Below are 27,867 nucleotides of genomic sequence, written 5' to 3'. Positions count from 1 at the left end.
GGGGCAGCTCACAGACTGGAAAGTAACTGTATCACAGAGAGTCACCTGCAGGAATGAGAGTTCTGAGCCCCACATCAGGTCCCGACTCCCAGGGATCTGACGTTGGGAGAAAGAGCCTCCAGGGCATCTAGCACTGAAGGCCAGGGGGCTTGTGTGCAGGCACTCCACAGGACTGGGGGAAACAAAGACCCCATTCTTAAAAGGTCCACACAGGCTTGCATGTGCCCAGGGTCCCAGGGCAAAGCAGAGATTCCATAGGAATCTGGGTCAAACCTGACTGCAGTTCTTGAAAGATCTCCTGGGAAAACAGGGGGGTGACTGTGGTTTGATGTGGGAGAAGAACATTGGAGGTGAAGGCTCAGGAATAATCATCAGCATGTGCTCCTTTAGAGGTGGCCATTTTAGAAAAATCTGGGATCACCAATCAGCACTGAGAAGCCCCAGGCCAAAAAATAATTTGGGTAGGATCACAGACCCACCCAAAAGCAAACAGGATGCCTATGACCCCCCAGCTGCAGAGCCACCTCCAATCTCACCCAGAGACAAAGCCCTACCCACAAGAAGGATAAGACTCAGCTCCACCTACCAGTGAGCAGACACCAGTCCTTATAATCAGGAAGCAAGCCCCCATACCAAATTCAGCAACAATGGGGGCAGACATGAGAACCAAGAGAGGCTACAACTCTTTTGTCTGCAAAAAGTTCACCACACCAAAAACCTATAAAAAAATGAAAAGGCAGAGATTATGACTCAGATAAGGGAGCAAGAAAAAACCACAGAAAAATAACTAAGTGATCTGGAGATTATCGACCTTGATGAAAAAAGACTTTAGACTGATGATAGTGAAGATGATTCAAGATCTTGGAAATAACTGGAAGCAAAGATTGATAAATTAAAAGAATCACTGAGCAAACAAATACAATATTTAAGGATTAAGCAACAGAGATTCAAAATATAATAACTGAAATAAAAAATTCATTAGAAGCAACCAACAGCAGAATACAGGAGGCAGAAGAATGAATAAGCAAGGTGTAGGACAAACAAAGGAAATCACTGATGTGTAACAGAAAAGAGAAAAAAGATTGAAAAGAAATGAAGGCTAGGAAAACTCTGGAACAATGGTAAATACAACAACATCTGTATTATAGGGGTGCCAGAAGGAGAAGAGAGAGAGAGAAGGGGATAGAAAAAATATTCCAAGAGGTAATAGCTGAACATTTCTCTAACATGGAAAAGGAATCACTTGCTCAAATCCAGGAAGCATAACAAGTACCATATAAAATAAACCCAAGGAGGAACACTCCGAGACACATATTAATCAAACTGACCAAAATTAGAGACAAAGAAAAAATATTGAAAGTAGCTGGGAAAAGAAATAAATAACATACAAGGGAATGCTGATAAGGTTATCAGCAGATTATTCAGCAGAAACTCTGCAGGCCAGAAGGGAGTGGCATGACATACTTAACGTGATGAAAGGAAAAAACCTCCAACCAAGATTATTTTACCCAGCAAGGCTCTCATTCAGATTTGAAGGAGAAATCAAAAGCTTTATAGACAAGCAAAAGCTAAGAGAACTCAGCATCACTAAACCAGCTTTATGACAATTACTAAAGGAACTTCTCAAGGTAGAAAAGAAAAGGCCTCAACTAGAAACAAAAATATTACAAATGACAATGCTCACCAGTAAAGGCCTACATATAGTAAAAGTAGGAAGTCATCCACACACAAATTTACTACCAAAATCAGAAATCATGAAAAGAGGAGGGTACAAATGCAGGACACTGGAGATGCACTTGCAATTAAGAGACCAACTTGGAGTTCCCATTGTGGCTCAGTGGTTAACAAATCCGACTAGGAATCATGAGGTTGCAGTTTGGTCCCTGGCCTTGCTCAGTAGTTTAAGGATCCATCATTGTCATGCACTGTGGTGTAGGTTGCAGATGCGGCTCGGATCCCACGTTGCTGTGGCTCTGGTGTAGGCCCGCAGCTACAGCTCTGATTCAACCCCTAGCCTGGGAACCTCCGTATGTCATGGGAGCAGCCCTAGAAAAGGCAAAAAGACAAAAAAAAAAAAAAAAAAAAAAAAAAAAAGACCAACTTAAAACAATCTTATATATATATATATGTATACATAGACTCCTATATCAAAACTTCAGGGTAACTGCAAACCAAAAATTTACAATTGATATACACACAAATAAGACAAATCAACTCAAATACAACACTAACGATAGTCATCAAACCAAAGAGGGGAGAACAAGAGAAGAAGGAAAGAAAAAAGAGCAATAAAAACAAATCCAAAACAGTTAATAAAATGGCAATGAGAACATACATATCCATAATTATCTTAAATGTGAATGGACTAAACGCCCCAACCAAAAGATACAGACTGGCTGAATGGATACAAAAACAAGACCCATATATATATGCTGTGTTCAAGGGACCCACTTCACTTCTAGGGACACATACAAATTGAAAGTAAGAGGATGGAAGAAAATATTCTATGCAGACAGGAATTAAAAGGAAGCTGGAGTAGCAATACTCATATCAGACAAAATAGACATTAAAGTAACGTTATAAGAGACAAAAAGGACATTACATAATGATCAAAGGATCAATCGAAGAAGTTATAACAATTGTAAATATATATGCACCCAACATAGGATCACCTCAATATATAAGGCAACTGCTAACAACCTTAAAAGGAGAAATTGACAATAACACAATAATAGCAGGGGACTTTAACACCCCACTTAACACACTTAGAATTAAACCCACACACCTACAGTCAACTAATCTATGACAAAGGAGGCAAGAATATACAATGGAGAAAAGACAGTCCCTTCAATAAATGGGTCTGGAAAAAAGAATAGATACTACAAAACTCTTAGAGGAAAACATCAGCCAAATATGCTCCAACATAAATGACAGCAATATCTTTTCAGATCCACTCTCTAGATTAATGATGATAAAAACAAAAATAAACAAATGGGAATTAAAAGTTTCTGCACAGCAAAGGAAACCCTAAATAAAACAAAAAGACAACACACAAAATGGGAGAAAATATTTCCAAATTAAGTGACTGACAAGGGATTAATCTTCAAAATTTATAAATACCACCTGTAGCTCAATACTGAAAAAACAAACAATCCCATCAAAAAATGGACGGAATATCTAAACAGACAATTCTTCAAAGAAGACATACAGATGGCCAAAAAACACATGAAAAGATGTTCAACATCACTCATTATTAGAGAAATGCAAACCAAAACTACTATGAGGTACTACCTTACACCAGCCAGAATGACCATCATCAAAAAGCCTACAAACAATAAATGCTGGAGAGAGTATGGAGAAAAGGGAACAACACTATTACACTGCTAGTGGGAATGTGTATTGGTGCAACCACTATGGAAAACAATACGGAGATTTCTCAGAAAACTAAAAATAGAACTACCATTTGATCTAGCAATCCCACTCCTGGGTATCTATCCAGAGAAAACCATGACTTGAAAAAAATGCAGGTACTCTAATGTTCATTGCAGCACCATATACAACAGCTAAGACATGGACATGACCTAAATGTCCATCAACAGAGTGGACAAATAATATCTGGTACATATACACAATGGAATATTACTCAGCCATAAAAAAGAATGAAATAATGGCATTTGCAACAACATCGATGGACATAGAAATTATCATGCTAAGTGAAGTTAGTCTGACAGTGAGTCACCAATGCCATATGCTTCCACTCATACATGGAATCTAAAAAAAAAGGATACAATGAACTTCTTTGCAGAACAGATACTGACTCAGACTTTGAAAAACTTGTGGTTTTCAATGGAGATAGGTTGGGGTGGGATGGACGGGCTGGGGTTTTGGGTTGGAAATGCTATAAAATTTGGTTATGATGATCATTGCACAACTATAAATGTAATAAAATTCGTTGTTTTTTCAAAGAAGAAATAGGAAGCCTAAACAGACCAATAACAAATGAGATTGAATCAGTAATCAAAAACCTCTCAACAAAGAAAGGACCAGGACCAGGGGACTTCATGCATAATGTCTACCAAATATTTTTAAACTGTTTCAAAAAACCAGAAGGGGGAGCACATTGAAACTCATTTAAGGAAGCCAGCATCACATTGATTACCAAAGGTAGACAGACACTAAAAAGAAAACTGCATGCTCATCTTCTGGATGAACATAAATGCAAATATCCTCAATAACATTTAAAAAACCAAATTCAACTATACCTTAAAAGGATTATACACTATGACAAAATGGTATTTATCCCTAGGATTCAAGTATGGCTCAACATATGCAAATAAAGATGGTAGCAATAAATTAGAGCAATGTGTCATAGGTCACCAAGACCACCCCAATTTGATGACTTGATAGGAAGACTAAAAAGTATTAATACATAATGTCACTCATCACTATATTTTATAACATTGAAAAGACATAAAGTAAAATTAGCAAAAGGAAAAGTCAAAGTGGGAAAAGTCCAGAGAAAACTAGGCACAAGCCCTCTCCCATTGGGGTCACATAGAACATGCTTAATTCCCCTAGCAATGAGTTGTGAAAACACAAATGAAATATCAAAAAGCTCTTAGTGACCTAGTTCCAGGAATTTTATTGGGGGCTCATCACATTAGGCACTGTCTGCCTAGTACGTACTAAAATTGCATACTCCCATAAGGAAAGCAAGTGTTCAGTATAAGTCAGATTACTCATATAAAGTGAGCCACTCTTACCAGTTAGAATGAGGAGAACCTTCCCTAAATCCAAGTTCTCAGATGCTAGCCAAGGCCAATCTTGTAAGCAGGCCTTACAAAGGATAACAGTCAAGCCTGCTCTATAAATGCCTTCCACATGATCAGGGAGTCTAAAATTTAATTTAAGCATTATTTATTATTCCTCATGCTACAATGAGTTCAGTTGGCTTTTGAATTTGAAATATTAATTAATAAGCAAATAGGAAATTTAGTTCAATTTGAAAACATAATACATGTATTCACTTTACCACCTTATCAAAGTCTATTAAAATAAAATAATATTATAATAATACTAGCATCATGCTAAAAAGGAAAGTACATCTCCAGCAGACGAAAAGAGAAGAATATTTTAAGATTATAAAAATACATGAACAGATTAATAGTGACAACAAAAAGATATGAAAAACTTTCAGTCTCCTTGAGAGGAAGAGGAGGCCCCACAGATAATACTCTAAACAGAACTAGTGCATAAGAACAATCACAATGGGAAATGAAAGGAACGTGTATACTTTTCCCAAGTAATTAAATGTCAGTGAAAAAATTTTATTCCTTCTTTCTTATAGTGGCTGTTTTCAGTGTTTTGACCCCAGGATTAAAGCATGTATAGGACAAATATGACAATTTACATAGGAATAAGAGTAGTGCTTTAGGAGTTCCCATCATGGTGCAGCAGAAACAAATCCGACCTCGAACCATGAGGTTGTGGGTTCAATCCCTGGCCTCGCTCAGTGGGTTAAAGGATCCGGTGTTGCTGTGGGCTGTGGTGTAGATCATAGATGTGGCTCAGATCTGGCATTGCTGTGGCTGTGGCATAGGCTGGCAGCTGTAGTTCCAATTAGACCCCTAGCCTGGGAACCTACATATGCCACAGGTGTGGTCCTAAAAGGTCAAAAGATAGGAAAAAAAAAGAAAAAAGGAGTAGTGCTTTAATTTCCTGTCAGCCACCACAAAGGACACAGATTCCTTAAATTCAGAAGCAGCCCAGGAAACTAAACTCTAAAAGAATTCTGGTAATTGTAACATGCTCCCCAAGCCAAGGGTAACTTGTTAATTCAAACCTGCATTCATGACAAGAGAAAAGGGAATCATTTCTGTCTATGGAAATTGGCCAATCTGATCAACCTTAATCATTATATGTAAATATAGATACGCAATCAAGAACCAACAACTGAACACCAACATGATGTGAGTGAAAATATTAAAATCCTGCAAATTGAAAATATTAGTCAATCTTATTAATATTTTACATTTTCATATTAATTCTAATATTGAAGTTTCTTCCTCATTGTTGACTCTTTTTTAAATTTAATTTTATTGGAGTATAGTTGACTTACAATGTTATATTGGGTTTAGGTATACAGCAAAGTAAATCAGTCATGCATATAAATATATTCATTCTTTTTCCCATATAGGTTACTATAAACTATTGAGTAGACTTTCCTGAGCTCTACAGTAGGTTATCATTAATCATCTACTTTATACAGTAGTGTGTCTATGTTATACCCACCCTCCCAATTCTTCCCTCCCTCCAGTGGTTTCACGTATGGTAATCATTAGATTGGTTTTGAAATCTGTGAGTTTGTTTTTATGAATAAGTTCTTTTGTATCATGTTATTAGATTCCACATATAAGTGATATCATATGATATTTGTCTTCCTCTGCCTAACTTACTTCATTCAGTATGGTAATTTCTAAGACCATCCATGTTTCTATAAATGGCATCATTTAATTTTTTTATAGCTGAATAATATTCCATTGTATGTATGTAATAATGCTATATTTTCTCAAATCTCTCAGAGGCAGTCATTTTTAATTTCTATGAATTTTATTGAAATTTAGACTCACTATTTTGGCTGAAATATCAGAATGACCCAAGCTGGTAATTAATAAGAATAATATTAAATTGAGATATTTTCGAGGAATGAAGCGAAAAAGTGAAAAAGGTGACAAGAAAAAAAGTGATATACATAGAAAGGGTTAAATAATTCCAATATTCTTTTAATTAGGACCAAAATTAAAAAGTATAGACAATGAAGGGTGGGAGGTAAATAGTGCAAAATCTCTCAATAAAGGAATGAAGTGTCATAATAAAAAGTCTAAAAGGACATTTTTTAAGTTAAAAAATCTGAAACATTTGGGTGAAACTTTTTTTTTTAAATGGCCATACACATAGCATATGGAAGTTCCTGGGCCAGGGATTGAATCCTAGCCCCAGCTGTGACCTATGCCACAGCTGCAGCAATGTCGAATCCTTTAATCTATTGCACCAGGTCAGGGTCTGAACCTGAGCCTCCATAGCAACCTGAGCCACTGCAGTTAGATCCTTAATCCACTGTACCACAGCAGGAACTCCCTTGGGTGAAACTTTTGGAACAAAAATATTTAATTTTTTCTTCTTTTTACAGCTGCACTTGTGGCATATGGAAGTTCCCAGCCAGGGGTCAAATCTGAACTTCAGCTGAGGCCTATGCCAATTAACCAACATCAAGAGGAGATTTTGTAACACTGAATGTTCATATTAGAAAATAGGAAAGGCTGAAAATGAATTATCCATATAAATTAATGCATATCAAGAAGTATCAAAAGGGAAAATAAACAAGAGAAAATAAATTATTAATACTGAACAGATATGAATAAAAATGAAAACAGAAACAAAGTTGGTATAGTAAGTAAAAGTAGGGTTTTTGAAAAGATCATTAAAATTTATCCTCTGGCAAGATTAAGAAAATAAGAAAATACAATGGGTACAAATAATGAATATCAAGAGTTAAAATGAACAAAATTAAAATTACAAAATTAAAGATAGTTTTAGTCATTAAAACTTATAAAGAGAATTTTAACTTTTATACTAATATATTTTAAAAGTTAAATGAAAAGATTCATAAGATAATATAGCAATGAAATCGACTAATGAAAAATTTGAAACTCTGAATGTATTAGTAATATGAATATAAAAAATGAAATGATATAATGATATATTTTTTTCACTGAGATAATACACCAAATGTATACAAAATAAACAATTGTATTATTAGAGAAACTCTTCCAGAAAGTAGAAGAGGGTACACGTATCATCTCTTTTTATTAAGCTGAATGATCTTGAACAAAAACCTATCAGTGGCATTGTAATGAAGAAAACAATCACAGGTCAGTCATTCTAATAAGCTTCAAAACACTTAACAAAATGTAAATCAAATAGAGCAACTTATAAAAAGAATACATCATAAATATATTGAGTTGATCAAACAGTTGAGAAATGTAAGGTTGGATTAATATTAGATAATCAGGTAGTATGACAATTTTCATTAGGCAATTAAAGGAGAAATATCACATGATAATTTCAAAATATGCAGAAAAAACATGTGATAAAGTTCAATATCAGTTTATGTTAAAGCTTAGTAAACTAAGACTACAGAGAGCCCCTCTTACTCTGATAAAGAGTATTTACAACCTCTCTCAACAACAACTACTACCACCAATCTCATACATAATAGTGAAAGTTTGAAAAGTCTCCCGTGCTACTCAATGTTATACCAGATGTGGTAAGAAGAACATTAATGCAGAAAAGAAAATATTAAAAAAAAAGAAAGAAGGGTGCTATGGCCAATCAACGGGGGAAGGACATTCTTCAACAAATGTTGCTAGGAAAATAGGATACCCATGTGCAAAAGAATAAAGTTGGAAGCCTACATTCCATGATATACAAAAACTAATTCAAAACAGATCAAGGACCAAAAATGTAAGACAGGGGGTAGCATTTGCTGCAAACATTTAAAAGCTAGCTAACACAATCTTAGGTTCCTGCCACCTGAGATAATAGGTGGTGATAAGTAATGGCTATGGAAAACAACAGATTAACAAAAAGTTTGAGAGATTTTATGGAATGCACTGTGTCCCCTCAAAATTCATATGTTGAAACCCTAACCCCAGTATCTTAGAATATGACTGTATTTGGAAATAGGGAGAGACACAATGGATAGGTGCACACAGAGAAAGGGCCATGTGAGGATCCACTAAAAATAGTGGCTGTCTTCAAGGTGAGGAGAAAGGCCTTAGGAGAAATCAAAACTGCCAACACCTTACTCTAAGAATTAAAGCCTCTAGAACTGTGATGAAATAAATCTCTGTTGTTTAAGCCACACATTCCTCTTATACTAGCAACCAGTATAAGAGGAATGTCCCCAAGGCTCTGGAAAGTTCCAAATATTCCTGGGATCTAGAAGGTCTCTAATTTTCTAATGTCACATTTTATAACATTTATATGAAGTTCACAGAATAGGCAAATCCATAGAGATTGAAAGTAGAAAAGTGAGTGTCAGGAGATGGGAGTAATTGGTGATTCACACTAACTTCTAATGAGTATGGTTTCATTATAGGGTAATGGAAATGTTCTGGAATTAGATAGTAGTGAGAGCTATACAACATACTGAATATACTATAAAACACTTAAGTGTACACTTTAAAAATGCTCAATTATATGTTATATGAAATATATCCCAAATTTTGCAAATGCTATAAAAATAAATTCCAAGCATAAAAATGACTAAAACATGAAAGGGAAAACTGTACATTTTTAGAAGATACTTAAGACAATATTTTTATTATTTCAACTTGAAGGAAATATATGTTAAACTAGATGCAAACAACCACATGCATGAAAGAAATATTGATAAACTCTACACTAAGCTTAATTTCTCTTCATCTAAAGGCACAATAAAACTGTGAGAAGACAAGTTAAAAGAAATAAAGGAGAGGATGTTTGCAATATACATATTTAACTAAGTATATGTATATAATGTAAACCAACAGAAAAACTACAAGTAGCCATTAAGAAAAACTCCAAATACCAGTTTTTTAAAATGGACCATAAATTTTACTAGACTTTACAAAAGAGGAAATACCAATTACCAGTAACATATAAAAATATCTTTAATTTCATTAGTAAATCAGAAAAATTCAAATCAAAACCAAAATGAAACATTATTGCATACACACCAGATTGGCAATTACTAAAATCTCTGATGATACCAATTGTTGGTAAAATTGTGAAGTGATGGAAAATCTCATTCATGACTGGTCGAGTGTAAGTTGCTCAGCTATGTTTGAAAATATTTTAGCATTATCTACTAATTTGAATAAAATCTTGACTTGTAATATAGCAATATCCCACTTATATATATAGAGTATAATGACTCTGGCACATGCTCACTAGGAGATATGTAAAAAATGTTTGCAACAGCACTGTTTGAAATGATTTTCAATTGGATAAAACTTCAAATGTCTATCAATAGTCAAATGAACAAATTTTGAGATATCTATATACTAGAATAATATACAGCAAAGCAAATGAAATACCATAGCTATATTTAATCATGGTAGATTTTCATAAACATAATATTGAACAATAAATAAAAAATAAAGTAATACAGTAGTATGCTCACTTTGTGTCATTCTCAGAATCAAAGAAAACATTCATAGACATTCTTAAATAGTAAAATTATAAAGAAAATAAGGTAATAATCAAAATAAAAGTCAAAATATTTAGAATGTGGGAAAGGATGGATACATGAGGGATTTGAGGTGCTGAAAATTATCTATTTTTTTCACCTTAATTGTTACAAATCACACACACTTTGTAATTATGTTTACATTTTGTTTTATGTACTATTATTTATGTAAAATACATCTCAAAATAAAAATAGAAAGCTAGCTAGCTAGCTAGATAGATAGACAGACAGATAATGCTAGATTGATTTTCCAAGTAGGGAAAATAAATTTTTATTCCTTCCTCACAACATATTCAAAAATCCAGTTTTAGGTAAAATAAATACTTAAATTTGAGAGGCAAAAATTTAAGACAAAAAAATAGAGGTGAATTTCTGAATTCAGGCTTTTTAGTAAAAGGTTTTCTTATACAGGATACATATGCTACAAATGTTTATGAAAATCAATGATAAAAATGAATACTTGTAAGTCTAGATCCTTGCTATCTTGTTATTTCCAATTTTCTTTTACAATCTGTTTTTGATAAAAAAAATAAATCTCTTATCATCATTATTTACATTAGGAAGCCTCTCTTCCACCCACATCCCAGCTTTTCCACTCTGTTCCTCCATGGTTCCAATATATAACACCTGTAATATGTTTTACTTTGTTTTGTTACTTTGGTTATTCTAATAGTTTCCTCTTATGCAAATAAGACACATTCTTATTTTCTTTTTTTTATGGAAAACAGTATAATGCATATACCACTCTTCCCATTGATTATCTCACTAGCATTATATCTTGGATCTAATTCTATATAAGTACTTAGTGTATCCCTTACTTTTTATAGCTGCATATTATTCCCATCCATGGATACGGTATAATTTATTTGTCTAATCTTTATACTGATAGAAGCTTGGGTTCTTTCCATCTTTCCTACTCAAAAAAAATCATGTGGTCATCAGTAACCACGTACACATGAAATTTGAGATACATGGGCAATTATTGATTAAAGAATTAACACATTTGCAGTTTTATAGATTTTGCTAAATAGCTCCCATTTGCATTATATAAATGTTATTATGTCTCTAAAACATCAGTAAATGAGAGTATGTCAGATTGTTGACAATTAAAAATCTGTTAAGTGAGAAATGACAATTAAATTAAGCTTATATTTGCATTACTATTATTATGCATGAAGTTGAGAATCTCTTCACTTGCATTAGAATCAACTGTATTTCTATTACTGTGGAATATTTCCTCATGTATTTTTCTTATATATGGAACTGTTGGTCTGTTTTTTTTATTTTAATGTGGAAATGACAACATGAGCTCAACTCAACAAACTTTTAAGTGTACTACAGGTACAATGTTGTATAGCACATCTCTAGAGCCTATTCATCTTGCTTAACTATACCCAATGGTTTGTAACTTCCAATCTTCCTCTCCCTCTAGCCTCTTGCAACCACCATTGGTCAATACAAATTTGACTAATTTAGGCACTTCATATTAATGGAATCATGCAGTATTTTTCTTTCTATGACTGGTTTATTTCACTTAGCATAAAATCCTCAAGGTTGATCCATGTTGTGACATATTACAGAATTTCCTTTGATTTTTAAAGGTTGATTACTCTTTATTTGTATTCAATTAGTATTCAGTTCTACACTTCCTTTATCCATTCATCTACTGATGGACATTTAGGTTGTTCCTACATCTTGGCAATTGGGAATACTGCTACAATGAACATGAAAGAGTGATATCTCCTTGAGATTTCGATTTAAATTATTTTGTATAAATGCCCGCAAATGGAATTGCTAGATCATGTTAATTTTATATTTTTAGTAGAACCTATATAGTGTTTTCCATAGCAGCTATACTGTTTTGCATTCCCATCAACAGTATGCAAGTGTTCCAATTTCTCTACATCTTAGCCAATACTTGTCTTACTGTTTTGATAATAGACATCTTGACAGGTGTGAGGTGATATCTCATTGTGGTTTTCATTTATATTTCCCTGATGATTAGTGACACTGAGCATTTTTCGTATACTTGCTGGCCAGATGTATTTTTTTTTTCCGACAAATATCTATTCAAGTTCTTAGGCCATTTTAAATCAGGTTATTAGAGTCTTCTCGCTATTGAGTTGTTTGAGTTCCTTACATATTTTGGATATTCAACCTTTATTAGATATATGGTTGGCAAATATTGACCCCCATCCTGTAGGATGCCTTTTAATTATGTTAATTTTTTTCTTTTGGTGTGTAGAAACTTTTAATTTTTAGTTTAGCCACATTTATGTTTTTGTTGCCTATGCATTTGGTATCATATCCATGAAGTTATTCCCAAGAATAATGTCATGCAGCTTGTCTCTTGTTTTTTCCTAAGGTTGTTTAGGGGTCACTCATTTGGTATTTAACCCATTTTGGATTGATACTTGTGTGTGGTGAAATATGTGTCCAATTTCATTCTTTTGCATGTGGATATCTACCTTTCCTAACACCATCTGCTGAAAAGACAGTTCTTTCCTCTATTGTGTATTCTTGGCATCCCTGTCAAAGATTAGTTGACCATATGCACATAGATTAATTTCTGTGCTCTCTATTATTTTCCATTGGTCTATATGTTAGTCTTTATGTTGGTATATTACTGTTTTGATTATTTCAGCTCTATAATATACTTTGAAACCAGAAAATGTTATACCCCAGCTTGATCTTCTTTCTCAAGTTTGGTTTGGCTATTTGTGATGTTTTATGTCCCAATGAATTTTAGAATTGAGTTTTTATTTTTTGTAATAAAGATGCCACTGAGATTTTGATAGGGGTTGTATTGAATCTGTAGATCACCTTGGATAGTATGAGGATTTTAACAGTATTGTCTTCCACTCCATGGATAAGAAATAATTTTTCCATTTGTTTGTATCTTTTCCAATGTCTTTCATCAGTGTTTTATAGCTTTGAATTTATAAGTCTTTCACTTCTTTAGTTAAGTTTATTCCTCAGTATTTTATTATTTTTGGTGCTATTGTAAATGAGATTGTTTTCCTAATTTCCTTTTCAGAAAATTTGATACTAGCATATAGAAACATGCTGATTTCTACATGTTGATTTTGTATCCTGCAACTTTACTGAATTTCTTTATTAGTTTTATTATTTAATGAAATTTTAGAGTTTTATATGTAGAATGACATATTACATGAAAAAAGGGACAGTTTCATTTCTTATCTTCCAATTTGGATGCCTTTTATTTCTTCTTGCCTAATCACTCTGCCTAGGAATTCCAGTACTATGATGAATAGAATAATAAGAGCAGGCATCCTTGCTTTGTTCCTGATCTTAGAGGAAGGACTCAATTTTTCACCACTGGGTATGATGTTAGCTATGGCTTTTCAATATATTTTGTTGAGAAAATATCCTATAATTCTTGTTTATTGAGAGGTTTTGTTTTTTTGTTTTTAGCTTTTTAGGGCTATACCCGCAGCATATGGAGGTTCCCAGGCTAGGGGTCTAACTGGAGCTACAGCTGCTGGCCTATGCCACAACCACAGCAACACCAGATCTGAGCCACGTCTGAGACCTACTCCACAGCTCACAGCAACGCCAGATCCTTAACCCACTGAACAAGGCCAGGGATCAAACCCACATCCTCATGGTTCCTAGTTGGATTCATTTCTGTGTGTGACAGGAACTCCTATTGAGAGGTTTTTTAATGAAAAGGTCTTGAATTTTGTCAAACACTTTTTCTGCATCTTTTAAGACAAGCATGTGGTTTTTGTCTTTTATTCACATTAACTGATTTTCATTTATTGAACCATGTTTGCATTCCAAAAATATATCCCAGGAATTCCTGTTGTGGCTCAGTGGTTAACGAACCCAACTAGCATCCATGGGGATGTGGGTTCGATCCCTGGCCTTGCTCAGTGGGTTAAGGATCTGGTGTTGCTGTGAGCTGTGGTGTAGGTCGCAGATGCAGTTCAGATCCTGCATTGCTATGGCTCTGGCATAGGCCAGTGGCTACAGTTCCAATTGAACCCCTAGCCTGGGAACCTCCCATATGCTGTGGGTGTGGCCCTAAAAAGACAAAAAAAAAAAAAAAAGATTTAAATCCCAATTGATCATGGTATATAGTTCTCTTAAAGTGCTGTAGGATTCAGTTTGCTAGTATGTTCTTGAGGATTTTTTTCACTTATATTCATCAAAGATATTAGCCTTTGGTTTTCTTATAGGTCTTTGTCTGACTTTAGTATCAAGGTAGTGATGGATTCGAAACAAATTTGAAATGTTCCCTCCTCTCCTCTTCAATTTTATGGAAGAGTTGGAGAAAGATTGTTTTTTTCCCTCAAATGTTTGATAAGAATTCACTAGTGAAGCTATATGACTCTGGGCTTTTCTTTATTGGGAGATTGTTTTATTACTGATTCAATCTCTATACTAGATACAGGTGTGTTCAGACTTCATATTTCAGGCTTGGTAGACTCTATTTTTCTAGGAATTTATCCATCTCTTCTAAGCAATGTAGTTTGTTGATGTATAATTGTTCATAGTTGTATCCTTATGATTATTTTTATTTCTATAGCACGAGTTGTAATATCTTTCATTTCTGCTTTTGATTTTTCTCTTTTGCTTAGCCTATCCAAGAGTTTTTAAATTTTTAAAAAATATTTTCAAAAAACAACTTTGAGTTTTATTTTTTCTATTGTTTTTCCATTTTCTATATTATTTATTTCTGTTTTAGTGTTTTTAAAATTCCTTCTGCTTAGTTTGTCCTTGATGTATGAAAGTAGATTGTTTGAGATCTTTCTTTTTAATGTACATTTGTATAACTATGAACTTCCCTCTTAGTACTTTTTCCAAATCTCATGTTTTATTACATTGCTTTTATTTTTGTCTCAAGGTATTTCCTAATTTCCTCTATGATTCTTCTTTTACACAATGGTTGTCAAAGAGTGTATGGTTTAATTTCCACATATTTGTGAACTTTTAAAATTTTGTTTCTGCTACTTATTTCTAGTTTCATTCTATTATGGTCAGAAAAGATTCTTGGTATATTTCAATCTTCTTAAATTTGTTAAGACTTTTTTTATGATCTAACATGTGATCTATTCTGGAGAAAGATCAATTCACAGTTGAAAAGAATGTATACTGTGGTGTACTGTGGTATTAAGTAGAAAATTTTCTATATGTTTGCTCCATTTGGTCTCTAGTGTTACTGAAGTCCTCTGTTTCCTTATTGACCTTCTGTCTCAATGTTGTATCCATCCTTGAAAATGTGGCAATAACCTATCTTACTCTTACTATGTTGTTATCTATTTCTCCCTTCAGTTCTACTGATGTTTGTTTTGGTACTGAGTGTAAATATATTTATAATCGCTTTATCTTCCTGGTAGATTTATCCTGCATCATTTTATAATATCTTTGTTTCTTGTGACAGTTTGTAATTTAAAGTCTATTTTGTCTGGTAAAATTACAGTCATCCCTGATGACTGATGTTTACCAGTGACATGGAATATTACCTACACTTTGAGCTTATATGTGTCCTTAAATCTAAAGTGATTTTCTCATATGGTATTCTCTAGATCCATCCATGTTGCTGTAGATGGCAATATTTCATTCTTTTTCACAGGGAATTGTATTTAATATTTTGTAATAACCTATAATGGAAAATATATACAATATATAAAACTGAATCATTCTGCTGTACACCTAAAACTTACACAATATTGTAAATCAACTATACTTCAATAAAAAAATAATCTTCTTGTAGATAGTATATGGTTAATCCTGTTTTTATTCATTCAGTCAGTCAAGGTCTTCTAAGTGGAAAATTTAATCTATTTATATTTAAATTAATAATTATTAAGAAAGTATTTACTATTGCCATTTGGTTGTTTTATGTTAGTCTTTTAATTCTTTTGTCTATTTTTTCCTCTCTTGTCTTTCTCTGTTTCGTTAATTTTTTTTTTTTTTTGGTCTTTTTGCCATTTCTTGGGCTGCTCCCACGGCATAAGGAGGTTCCCAGGCTAGAGGGCGAATCAGAGCTGTAGCCGCCAGCCTACACCAGAGCCACAGCAACGCGGGATCCGAGCCGCGTCTGCAACCTACACCACAGCTCATGGCAACGCCGGATCTTTAACCCACCCGAGCAAGGGCAGGGATCGAACCCGCAACCTCATGGTTCCTAGTCGGATTCGTTAACCACTGCTCCACGAAGGGAACTCCCTCATTAATATTTTTAATTGACATACTTTCATTCCTTTCTCTTTTTATTTTATATAATTTCTATAGGTATTTTTTGTTTCTTTAGGATCATATAATACATAAAATTATACAATATTATATTTTATAATACTATATCATAATTATAATAGTTTTTAAGATGATACCCTGAGTTTAATTTGATACAAATACTCTATATTTTTCTCCCCTCTCTAGTCTATGCTATTGTCACAATTTACATGTATTCATATGGTGCATCCTTTAACATATTTTTAGTTATAGTTTTAAAAATATTTTGTCTTTTAACTTTTATGCTAGAATTTAAAGTGATTTACTCACCACCTCCCTGAGCATTTTTATGAGTTATTTTGTTTTAATAGGATTGGTTTTTGAAAATTTCTCTTTTTCCCTTGTTTGGAACATCTTTATCTGATTCCTCATTTTCATAGGTTTTCTGTGTTTGTGCCTATGCATCAACAAAGCAGACAGCTCTTTCAGTCTTCATTGACTTGTTTCAAACAGAAGTCCTCTGCCAAGCAACCTGGCCAGAGATTCTGGGGATCTCTACCAACTCCTTCTCTCCCCAGGGAAAAGTAGGCAGCTGTGGCTATTGTTCACTCCCTCCAAGCTAAGCTCAAAGGGTACAGGTAGCTATGGCATTTACCAGCCCAAGCTGCTACCTCCATTCTTTTCCAGGTGGCTAGACTGTCTGGATCTATCAGAGCTTCAAGACTAGTGAGACAGACTAGTGAGTACTTTGGTCAGCTCTGGAAAAGTTGGGGCATTGTAATCTACTAATAAAAATATTAGAACTATAAATCATATGATATGTTAAAATATAAAAAAGCAATTTCATTAGTGCATACTAGTAACAAACTATTGGTATTTTTTTTTCTCTTTTGGCCTCCCCATGGCATATGGAGTTCCCAGCCCATGCATCAGATGTGAGTCACATTTGTGAACTACATTGCAGTTGCAGCAATGCCAGATCCTTTAACCCATGTGCCATGACCAGAGATCAAAGCTGTATCCTGGCACTGCAGAGGTGCTGCTGATCCTGTTGTGCCAAAGTGGGCACTCCAATATTGGGAATTTTAATTCTGAAATATCATTAAAATGGCATGAAAATATTAAAGTGTTAGGGATAAATTTAATGAAATTTTCCAAGAACTCACTACTGAAAACCATGTGAAATAGATAAGGAATATTAAAGAATGATTTAATAGATAATTTATATTTATTAACTGAGAGTATATTGCTATGATACCAAAAAAACTGACAGTATGATTCCACAGTTTATGCTATGGAAGAGCCAATACTGCTTTTCAAAAGGAGAGTGATATGGGACATTTACTACAAGATTTCAAGACTTACAAAAATGCATCATTAACTAAGACGGAATGGTACTGATATAAGGATAGTGGACACAGAAAGAGACCTAAGCTTATACAGTCATTTGATTTTCCCACAAATATATTTCTATAATTTAATAAAAAAAGTATGTCTTATCAACAAATGGTACTGGGACAAGTGAATATCATTATGGGGAAAAAATGAACTTGGATCTTATTTTACTCCATACACAAAATTTCATTTCATAATGATCACAGACATGTATGTGTAAAAACTTAATGTATATACCAGTCTTTACAATCTATGAATATTAAATAAAAACTTTCTCAGAAGGTAAATGCTGAGAGAATTTGTCCCATACAGACATACAATATAATACATGATAAAAAAAAAAGTACACCAGGCTGAAGAGAAATTATGACAGGAAACTGGACCTGCAGTAAAGACAAAGTGAATATCCATATTGATTCAGTTAAGAAGTGGACTAACACTAGAATCAAATGGCAGAATTACCAAACTAGATTTAAAAATGAGACTAAACTATATGGTGTTTAGTAGAAACAAATTAATAAAAAAGTCACAGTAAACAGTTAAGGAAAGTTATAAAAAATGAATATGAATAATATTAATGTAAAAAGCTATATTAATAGGAGTCAACAGACTAAAATAGAAAAATCAGCACTCACAGAGTATTACCATCCCTTTCTCAGTACTTGATTAAAAATGTAGGAAAAAAATCAGTGAAGCTAACAAAAGATTTGAAAACTGCCATCAACTTGATCTAAATGACATTTAAAGACTGCCATACCAACAACTGCAGCATATATGCACAAGAGTAGCGAACATTCATCAAGGTAGAAGGTATGCTGAACCACAAGAAAAAAATCCTCAACAAATTTAACATATTTGAAACCATACGGTAATGGTGTATGAGTTTCCTAGACCTACCATAACAAAGTACACAAACTGGGGAACTTAAAACAGCAGAAATTTATTGTTTCAGTTCTGGAGGCTAGAAGTCTGAAATCAATATGTCACCAGAGCCAATATCCCTCTAAAACCTCTAGGGGAATCCTTCCTTACCTTTTCTTTGCTTCTGGTGGTTTGTCAGAAATCTTAGGCATTCCTTGGCTTGTACATGCATCATTCTGATTCTCTGTCTTCCCAAGACATTTTTCCTGTGTCTATTTTCATATGACTTCCTTCTTATAAGCACACCAGTCATACTATATTAAAGATTTACTTGATTCCAGTATGACTTTATCTTAACTAATTATAATCACATTGATTCTATTTCCAAATAAGGTGACATTCTGAGGTTCGGGGGGTGGGTATCAACATACCTTTTTTGGGGTGGGAACACAACTCAACTCATAACAAATAGTATGGAGAGCTTCCCTCAATTTTGGAATTTCTGCAACATATGTATTACTAATCCATGGATCAAAGAAGATCACCAAAAAACCAGTGAATATTGTAAACTCAACACCTAACATATATATCAATAATGAATATCCAAGTATCAAAATTTGTAGTACGTAATCAAAGCAATACTTGGAGAGAAATTTATAAATACAAATTACTGCTAGAAAAAAAACGTTTAAAAATTAATGCCTAAGCTTGTACCATAAGAGCACTAGTAAAGAAGCAAATTAAACCTAAAATAATAGAAGGTAAATAATAAAAATAAGATCATAAATCAAGAAATAGGGAATAGATAACAATGAATATGGGATTTTTTTGGAAAAAAAATAATAAAAATTGTCAAATACTAATCCACAACTAATTAAGAAAAAGAGACATACATATTTCCTAGAGCAGTAATTAAAATGTGAATATCAGTAAATATATTAAAAAGACTACAGACATTAAAAAGGTAATAAATTAATATTATACATGTTTATATCATTAAATTCAACAATTAAGATAACTGGAGATATTTAATTGAAAACCATGAATTACCAAAAATGACAGATGAAGAAACAAAAACTTAGAAAACCACTTTTTAATTAAAGCAATTCAATTTACAATCTGAAACAATCTAAGAAAAGCAGAAAATAAAATGGAGAGAGTGAGCTACAGAGAGAGAAATAGAAAGAGAAGAGGAGAGATAAAAAAAGGAAGAGGAAGAGAAAAGAGAGAAAGGATGAATGGGTAGGAAGGAGGAAAGAAAGCAGGGAAGGAGGGAAGAAAGGAAACCTCCTAACACAGATATTTTTATCAATTAATTAATCAAATATTTAAGTAACAAATAATACCATATCTAAAACAAAAAATTTCCATAAATAAAAGTAGAGGAAACCCTTGCAAAATCAGCTAACCAGGACATTAAAACCCTGATGCCAAAAGCTGACAAAAATATGGAGTTTCCATTGTGGCTCAGTGTGTTAAGAACCTAACATAGTGTCTGTGAGGATACAAATTCAACCCCTGGCCTCACTCATTGGCTTAAGGATCCAACACTGCTGCAAGCTGTGGCATAGGTTGCAGCTACAGCTCTGATTTGACCCCTTGCCCAGGAACTTCCATATGCTGCTGGTATGGTCATAAAAAGAAAGAATATTTTAGAAAAATAAAATTTTTATCATTATCCCTCATAAATGTAGATGCAAAATCCTTTTCAAAATATCAATATTTTGTACAAGTTTTGTATAATTTACAGCAATGTACAAAAAGAATAACATATCTTGACTTTTTGGGGTTTATCCCAGAAAAGCAAAGTTGGTTTACCATTCAACAATAAATCATTTTAATCCACTATATTAATAGAATGAAATATATATATTTACTTAATAAACCCTTAGCATTATCTCCTAAAGTGAACATAGACATATATATGAGCCAGAAATTTTCTTCCTACATACATATCAAAGAGAAAATTTTGTATATGTCCAACAGGATATTTTAGAGGAATATTCAGACCAGTACTGTTCACACTATGAACAAACTGGAAAAAAATAAATGATCATAAACAATAATGTAAATGAACTAACTGTGGTACATTAAAATGGAATATTATATAATAGTCAAAAAGAAATGAACCAATAACATGTAAAAATATGAAAGAATTTTGTGATAAAATGTTGAAAATAAATGAATCTCCAAAGACTGCATACAACATGATATACTTTTTTATTGTCATTTTAGGACCACATCCATGGTATATGGAAGTTCCCATGCTAGGGGTCAAATTGGAACTATAGCTGCTAGCCTATACCACAGCCACAGCAACGCCAGATCCAAGCCACGTCTGCAATTTATACCACAGCTTGTGGCAGTGCTGGGTCCTTAACCCACTGAGCAAGGCCAAGGATTGAATCTGCATCCTCATGGATACTAGTCAGGTTTGTTACTGCTGAGCCACCATGGGAACTAATGCTTTTCTTTTCTTTCTTTCTTTCTTTTTTTTTTTTTGGCAGCATGATATACTTTTATGAAATAAACCTATCTTAAAAATATTTACTCCTCTAGAAGTTATAAACAAACCAATATAGACTCTTGGTTTCAAATATGAGATGTTAAGAGCTGGGAGGTAGCTATTCCTATCATTACAAAAAGAAAAATGCTGAACAAACTGAAAATTAAGGATTCTTCTTAGATCCATCAGAGAATTGCGATATAGGGCAAAGTGCCACTTTGAAATCTGGAGAGATAGGTGAATAAAGAATCACAGCTGAGACTTGGAAGCAAAAAGTCCTAGGAACACTTAATTTGTAATTTTGACAAATTGCTGGAGGTTAAGTGTACTATCATGAGGGAGAACTCCTAGGATCTGCATTGTTTTGGCCTGTGTGTTGGAGTACACTTTCATGGGTTTTTGCCTTCAGGAGCCCAATGAGATCCTCCCAGTGCAAATCCTGGAAGGATGCTCTACTGGCTCTGAAATGGGAAAGAGAAATATAACCATTTTAAAATATGACAAGAGTGTTCTCCAAACCAAAGGTACTTTGCAGGAGAAAAGGCCTTACCAGAAGATCCCTATTATACCTAAGGATAACAGCATTTATTCACTTCTACTCCCTCCAGCCCTCCTATATTACCTAAAAAGAGATAGTAATGCTAAGAAACACTGATAAATGTTACAGCTCAAAAACATGGGTCCGTGTCTTAAAGGACTGATTTAATCATGAAGTTAATTTCTCTTCTCCCATACCTTGTGACCAGACCAAGAGGTGACCAGTATAAAGGTGGAGGTGGCTTACAACTAAAGGAGAGGCATAACAAAGACTTTCTCTGAGTGGGAGTAATTAAGGAATTCTAAAATCAACGAAGAGGAATTTGAAGCCTCTGGCAACTACAGCTACAGTAAAGACAACCTATCTTAAAGCCTCACATCAACAAACCAAACCAAGACTTAGTATCCACCCTAATTGTAGTTTTAGCCCCTCCCAGGGTCATAATTTTAACCAGTGAGTCTGGAATTTCTTTGTCAGCACTAGTGAGGTAATCTGTGATAGATCCCTCTATCCCCCAAAGAAAGATGAGGTTATTCACTTTTTCCTTGCTCCTGCCCCTTCTGTCTAAAAGCCCTTCCATATTGTATAGTTTCTTGGAGCTCCACTGATTTGCTACATGCTGCCCTATTCATAAATCATTCAATAAACCCAATTAGATCTTCAAATTCACTCAGTTAAATATTGTTTTTATTTATTTTTTATTTTTTATTTTTTTATCTTTTTTGCCATTTCTTGGGCCGCTCCTGCGGCATATGGAAGTTCCCAGGCTAGGAGTCCAATCGGAGCTGTAGCTGCCGGCCTACACCAGAGCCACAGCAACGGGGGATCTGAGCCGCGTCTGCAACCTACACCACAGCTCACGGCAATGCCAGAGCCTTAACCCACTGAGCAAGGTCAGGGATAGAACCTGAAACCTCATGGTTCCTAGTCAGATTTGTTAACCACTGAGCCACAACAGGAACTCCTAAATATTGTCTTTAAAACTGAAGGCAAAACAAAAGCATTTTGAGATCAAAACATAGAAAATAAGATGAAATAAAATAAAATAACAAAAAAACCCTGGAAAATTACTTTTCAGCACTTTCAATGTAGAAATACTGAAAGGAGTTTTTCAGCAGAATAAAAATGATCCCAGGGAGAAGTGAATGCTGGAATGAATGACAAGCAACAAAAGATAAACACATACCCACATAAATTATGATAATACAACATGATAAAAGAAATCTTATGGAATTTACATATAGAAGTTAATGACTATTGACTTAAATAACTTTTTATAGAATTTAAATTGTATATAGAACAAAATATTTGACAAAATGCAAGGGTTAAAGGGGTTGGTGAAGTTGTGTTAAAAGTTTTTGTATTATGGATGAAGTAGTAAAAATAATTTGTTTTAAAATATAAGCTATAAAATGGGTACATGTAATTTCTATGGTTGTAACTGAAAGAGTAGTAAAAAGAATTTGTAATTAACAATAGAGAAAATTTAAATAATTTTAACAGATTTCATTAGATCAAGAAGTTAAGAAAGGAGCGTAAAGGAACATAAAATAGGAAGAGTCAGTGAAAAACAAATTTTAAGATTGCAGATGACCTATCTATATTAGTAAGTACATTAAATATAAGAGTTACAGTCTAAGTAGAAGACTAAGATGATCATAATACATAATGGAAAAATTACAACTCTGTACCTTCAACTATAAAACACAATTTAAATAAAATACACGGGTTCAAGGTAAAACGATGAAAACATTTACTATGAGAATACTAAAAGGAAAACTACTTTAACAGGACTGTTACTAAATCAAGTAGACTTTAAAGCCAGCAATATCACCAATGACAGAGAAATTTCATAAAATGACAAAATGGTCACTCCTTCAATTATATATAATGATCGTAAATCTATATGCACATATTGATATAATTGGAAAATATACATTAAAAATAGAGAATTAGAAGTAAAAGAGGAAATCAACAAGCATAATGAGAGAATAAAAACAAGATAACATCCTTAGAAATAAAAAATATATCAGCAATTATAACAAAAATAAAACTCTGCTTAGGGGCAGTGAATAGCATACATGACAATGAAGATCTGAATTAGAAAATTTTAATTATTACATCAGATAATAGTCTCGAAATACAGAGTTAAGGAGTTCCCCTCATGGCTCAGAAGAAATGAATACGACTAGGAACCATGAGGTTGCAGGTTTGATCCCTGGCCTTGCTCAGTGGGTTAAGGATCCAGCATTGCCATGAGCTGGGGTGTAGGTCACAGACACGGCTTGGATCTGGCATTGCTGTGGCCGTGGTGTAGGCCAGCAGCTCCAATTCGACCCCTAGTCTGGGAACCTCCATATGCCATGGGGGTGGCCCAAGAAAAGGCAAAAACATAAAAACAAAAAAAATTTGGGATCCTGGCAAGAGTATAAGACTTCTAAATTAAGCTTACAATCTGTCACATAAAACATATATGTTGTCCTGCCTTGAAAAAATTTAAAAGCCTGGTTGATTACATGACTGAATTTTGGCAGAATATTAAATATCAGATTTAATTATTAAAGTACAACGTGATTTTACATTGATTAGCCAGTGATATTTGGTTGAATAATAAAATATTGATATATGCAATTCATAATTTAGGAATAGTCTTTCCATACAATTTATTTTTCCTGTCCTTTAATGTTGTTAAAGATTCTCATATTAATAATAATGCTATAAAAGATTAAAATGTGAAATGTGATCATGTTCAAAATATACAATTCTTGAATTTATGTTCATAAAATTAAATTACAATAAAATACTACAACATAGCTATTTTCATATGTTTTCAATTTTATGTAATATTCAAACTTTAAAAAATTAAAAGCCAAATATGCATCTTAATTAACGAATATCAAAAACTTAGATAAATTTTTAAAGCTGAAATGTTTTTGAAAATTTACTCAAATCTCATCAAGTACTATTACAAATATAAAGATATTTGCAATTTTACTGTTCAATGCCCACCTACTTGCCAACATAAATAACTTTATATATGTACATTTAAAAGGAATATGAATTGCTAAATATAGCAAAAGTTTTCTCAGCTGCATTGTGCAATGGTTCTAAAAACCATGTGTGTCTCTCCAGAAACAAGACTTGGAACATAAAGAAAAGGAAGGAAAGGGATGCTTGGCACTACTGTGAAATAATACTTCCTTAAGCAAGAATCTATTGGATTCATATCATCTGAGAGAAAAGATAGAACAAGTTCATTTGTGGTTTCTGTTACATAAGTCATTTAAATGTTTCTCACATCCTGAAGCAGTACCTGTATTCAACACACAAAATTCTTTGGTATTTGGATACATTTGGGCACAGGGCAAGTGACAGGAAAATTTTTTTTCCTGGATCTAAACAATGAGTCACAAGAGTTTGCTTAGGGTTGCAAGTCTGAGTGGCAGATGCTAAGGTACAGAAGTTTCTATATGTTCTTTAATAAGTTTAATTTTTACATGTTTGTAATTGAGTTTATCTAAAGCATGGAGCCTAGGACAAGCTACTCTCTTGCCCTGTTGTAAATGTGGTTTTAAATATATGAATATGGTACCTAGAATAGAAGTATGAGTTGATCTTGATGGGAAAACCCCAGTGAGGACCTTTTCTTGAAATAGCTATGTACAGGAGAGTATAGAGGTTTGATTTTGAATGATTATCAAAAATTTGTACCAAGTCTCTATCATCATCCCATCCTGTCCAACTATTTGACACAAAGGCTGGTGAAATGTGAGGCTAGATGGGTATTAATTTTAATGATCATCTATTGAATTCTGATCAGTCTCTACTCTCATCCTATCCAGCCTTATTCCTCCATATAGAGAGATGGGACAGCCATTTTCTTGTCCCCTGTTCCATGTTCAAAACACACATATACACATCCCTTGCCCCAAACTGGAGTGCTTATCTCTATGTGTAGCTAGGCTTTCCCATACTGAATTTGACACCTGCATTAAAGCATTCCACAGTTTGGAACTTGGGGACTCCAAGCCAAACATTCTAACTCTTCTTACGGGCAACTTATTAAAATGAAATTTGCCATTCAAAATGTTCAGCCTACTCTCCAGAAACAAAGCTTCCATTTAAGCTACCTAATCAGGTGAGAAGCCAGTCAGGAAACACACCTGCCTACGCAATAGCAGAGAAAACCAATTTCAACTTATGGACAATAGTCAACATACTTCATTCTTAAGTATATGAAGAGGCAACTAAAATGATAAAAATCACCAGAACAAGATAGTAAATTTAAAAACAATAAGCAAATGTTGAGTCCAAAGTAAATATAGTACAAGAAAGAGAAGAGACATTTTTGAATAACATAATTAGTATTCTCAGAGAAATATGAGAACATCATGTATTGCTGGTAGGAATGTAAAATGGTGCAGTCACTCTAGAAAAGTTTGATGATTTTTTAAATAACTAAACATGCAACTACCATACAAGCCAGCAATTACATTCATGGGAATTTATACCAGAGGAATGAAAATTTATACGCATACAAACACCTATATATGAATGTTTATATCAGCTATATGAGTAATAGTTCAAAACTGAAAACAATGCAGATATCCTTCAATGGACAACTGGTTAAACAAACTGGTACATGCATACCATGGAATACTAATCAGTAATAAAAAGCAATGAGCTAATGATACATACAATAACCTGTAAGAATCTCCAGAGAATTATGCTGAGTGAACAAAGCAAAAAATATACTATATAAATACTGTATTTAGATAAGATTTATATGAAATTCTTGAAACTACAAAATTATAAAAATGGAAAACAATTCAATGGCCACCAGGGGTTAAGGAATGGGTGAGGTGGAAGGGAAATGAGTATGACTATAGAAGGGCAACATTAGGGATCCTTCTGGTGATGGAAATGTTCTATATTTTGGCCATATCAATTGCAGTATCTCTGTTGTGATATTATATTATAGATTTACAAGATATATCACTGGGAGAAATTGAGTAAGGAGTATACAGAATCTATATTATTTCTTAAAACTGCATGATTCTGTAACTTCCTTAAACTGAAAAACAATTTTAAAATGAAACTGAATGTCATAAAAAATCATCAGAAAACAAAACATGATTGTTATATGAAAGTAAACCAACATAGTTGCTGGAGAAAATGCTAAGGAAGTACATGCATTTTTGCAGAGAAAAAGGAAAAGAGAAAGAAAATGTAAAAGCAATGATAAGTGACATAGGAATTCAATCTCATAGAGAAAATATTTTACTATTAGGAATTACAGAAGAGCAAATAGAGGGAAATGAAGAAGACAACATTATTAAAGAATTAGTATAAGTAAATTTCCAAAAGTTTAATAAACTCATGTATCTTTCAAATAAAAGGAAAATGTTTGATCATCCCAGTTAGAACTTTAAATTTCTATCAATAAATGTATGGTCAGGCCACTCAAGATGGCTGTTCTTAGAGTTCCTGTCAGAGCTCAGTGGTTAATGAACCCAACTAGTATCCATGAGGATGTGGGTTTGATCCCTGGCCTCCTTCAGTGGGCCAAGGATCTGGCATTGGTGAACTGTGGTGTAGGTTGCAGACATGGCTCGGATCCCATGTTGCTGTGGCTGTGGTGTAGGCCGGCAGCTACAGCTCTGATTCGACCCCTAGCCTGGGAACCTCCATATGCCATAGGCGTGGCCGTAAAAAGACCAATATATTATTAATACATTTGTACATTCATATATATAATTAAAAAAAGATGGCTCTTCTCTTGTCTCTGTACATCCCCTGCCTGACCAGTCCTGCTTCATCTATACCCTACTCGCATGAGTGACCTTCCTACATACTTGCTCAGGCCCCAGCAGTGACTGGTCACCAAAGGGCAGTGAGAGGTATGCTCCTCTGCTGATTTCCCTGATAACTAATGAGCCAACCCAATGTCAATTCCCCCTATAACTGGCACTCTCCCCTTCCCTGCTGGAGTGAAGCCTATGGGCATGTCCTGCCTGTCCTTAGCCAATACAGTGGGGTGTCATTCTAGGACCTTTCTTCAAATGTATAAGCTTC

General features: G+C 33.8%; 1 long non-coding RNA gene across 6 annotated transcripts in view; it reads right to left on the bottom strand.

Annotated features, from left to right (window-relative positions):
• LOC102165926 (uncharacterized) overlaps nt 1-27,867 on the bottom strand; it is a 1,721,850-nt gene that overhangs the window by 572,131 nt on the left and 1,121,852 nt on the right. For 3 of the 6 annotated variants that reach the window (XR_014835565.1, XR_014835563.1, XR_014835566.1), the window contains one exon: nt 587-718. The exons of the other annotated variants lie outside the window; for them this stretch is intronic. This is a non-coding gene — a long non-coding RNA (uncharacterized LOC102165926). The remainder of the gene's footprint in view (nt 1-586; nt 719-27,867) is intronic. 6 annotated transcript variants of the gene reach the window in all.

Source organism: Sus scrofa, chromosome X (assembly GCF_054392235.1).
Source record: "Sus scrofa isolate SSC_HxYL_T2T_F1_AM1 chromosome X, Sscrofa_HxYL_maternal_Yorkshire_Landrace_v2.0, whole genome shotgun sequence".
Classification (NCBI taxonomy): Eukaryota; Metazoa; Chordata; class Mammalia; order Artiodactyla; family Suidae; genus Sus; species Sus scrofa.
Note: the sequence above shows the minus strand (reverse complement) of the source record. Positions and strands in the feature narration are given on the sequence as shown.